Source organism: Pteropus vampyrus, unplaced genomic scaffold (genome assembly GCF_000151845.1).
Source record: "Pteropus vampyrus isolate Shadow unplaced genomic scaffold, Pvam_2.0 Scaffold39, whole genome shotgun sequence".
Taxonomy (NCBI): Eukaryota; Metazoa; Chordata; class Mammalia; order Chiroptera; family Pteropodidae; genus Pteropus; species Pteropus vampyrus.
Window position 1 is genome coordinate 5,024,296 of NW_011888820.1, and position 2,586 is coordinate 5,026,881.

Genomic DNA, 2,586 nt, shown 5'->3' on the forward strand with positions numbered 1-2,586 from the left:
TTCTGCTGACACCTTGATTTTAAAATTTAAAATCCATAATAGACTTCTGATCTATAGAAATAGTATGATAATAAATTTTTATTTGAAGTCACAGAATTTATGGTAATTTGCTACAGCAGCAATAGGAAACTAACATGGTAAGGGATCCTTAGAATAATCCTTTCTCTTAGATCTAGACCTAATCCAAGCCATTTTACTTCTGAGAGAAATCGTTCTTTTATTTTTTTCTGTTTAAAAAATATATATCGTTGAGTTAATAATTCTCCTTAGTCACTAGTCACTAGTCCTTAGTCAAGGAACCACTTGTGATTATTTTATTGAAATATATACATATATTTATGTTTATCTCTGATCACCAGTTCCTTTTTGATACTCCTACCTATAGGAATATATTTTAATGGGTTTGATTTCTATCCTTGGAAATTAACTCTATAATATGTACATACTATATTTTGCTTTTTCATTCTTCTTGCTTTGTAGATGAAACTAAACAAAAATTCCACCTCGCTGCCAGCATAAATAATGCTGTGAACATTATCCTTGTAAAGATACTTTTATGGAATGAGATTATAAGGTCATAGATAATATGTTTATTTAATTTTACAAAATGTTGGCTAATCGTTCACCAACACAACTAAATAGATCAATACTTCATTTTAGATTGTGATGATTCCTATTTTTACTCATATCTTTCTAATTATTTGTATAGTTTGATCTAATTTTTACCAGTTTGATATATGTAAAATAGTATCTAATTTTTGTTTTTACTTGATAACTGACAAGCTGGAAATTTCTTGATAAATGTGCCTACATTCAGTGGCTATGAGAGGTTGAGCCCATGGTAAGTTGGGGAGAACACCCAGTTGCAGAGCTTACTGGGAGAAGGAGGCTTAAGCATGATCTGGTTCTGATGTAAATGCTAATGTTGGAAGTAAATGCATATTGTCCTTGAGGAAGAAGCTTAGTCACTGGTGGATGGGATGTAGAATGGAACCAAGCACAGAGTTCAAACCCTGTACAGAGCCAGGCTGTTTCCAGAAGATGTAGATGAGGGCCTGGAATAGAAGCTTAGAGAATGAGACTTTTAGGCTTGACAGGAACAGGATTTATGACAAGAGCCAGGAAATGTAAAGCCAAGGGTTTCCTCTTTTCCTAAGCCTCTGGGGAAGTTATAAGAAAAAAAGTAGCAAAGAGACAATGGCTTGTTGTAAAAATATATCTGAGACTATTTCCAATATTAAAGGAGATTCAATAAATGTTATAGTTGTATGGAATTATGAGATGTTCTCAAATCCACACATATACACCAATATATACCTCATAAGTAACATCTTTGTATGTAAGTTAAGCATTATCAAAAAAGAAATAACATTTACTATTTTCTGTGAGACAGGAATGGTTCTAGTTTTTTTCAGGTACTGCCTTACCCTCACCATTGAGATTTAATAATGTGGTTACCCTAGATACATAAAATAATTTCCTTTGTTTTATACAAGTCATCTATCCTCTAGTTTTCGTATCAAGTGAGAGATATAAAAATTCAGATTAATGGTAGAATTTCCATTGGATAAAAGGAAACACTCTAGTCAGTTGTAGTTTGTGCCAGTCTTGCAGTCCTGTGAATACTAGCTATGTCCCTGAAGTGCACTGATGTAATAGTACATAGGTCATAGAATACTGCTGAAGCCTTAGCAATGACTTGCATCATAACAGCCCTGGTAGTGTGCTAAGCACTGCTCAGGACAGTGATTTGGTGAGGAAATAGCCTCTCAAGTGACTTGTTGTTATTCACTGTAGTTTCTTTGTATTGACTGTACTCGTATTTTGATTCCTTGTCTTCATCAACTGACTCAATGTGAGCTCAGTTTGGGGGAGAAAAGTATTTGATTTGAATAACTCTTTAAGAATTCAACCATGAAGAAGAAACAAAAAAGGAAACATCTGGAAAGCACATCCTCCACCAAAAGTGTGAACATATCGAGAGGTATGTGTTAAACACATTCTCTGGGCATATGGTAACAAGGATCTGCATTCTAAAGAAAGAGAGAGGGAGAGGGAGAGGGCAGGGAGAAGGAGAGGGAGAGATTGAGATCGAATGTGTGTATGCTGGTCTTTTTGAGGGTCCCAGTAGTTTAAGAGTAGAGAAAATTTAGACACGGGATCCTTGTCTCTGTGGCTTTAGGATTTGCGCGACCTATACCATGTCATTCTGGGTTAATCTGTTACAGATGTAATGGTTGATTAGTATAATTTTTCTTACAAAATGTATTTTCCTTTATTTGATTTCTGCCTAAGGGCATTGTTTAAGTAAATGATGTTGTTATAAATTTTCCAATATTACTTTTTCCTGTTAATAAAAAAAAAAAATACGTGGCTCATAGAGGTAAGAAAAAAATTGGAAAACAAGTTTAAACAATAAAAGCGGGTTATGTAGGGATGAAAGTATAATGTCATAAAGATTTTACTTAAGAGTAAAAACAAATTGTTTTGTGTCAGTCTATGAGAATGTAAATGTGGGGCTCCTAGATGAAATGTAAGAAAAAAACAGGACACACACACACACACACACACACACACACACACACA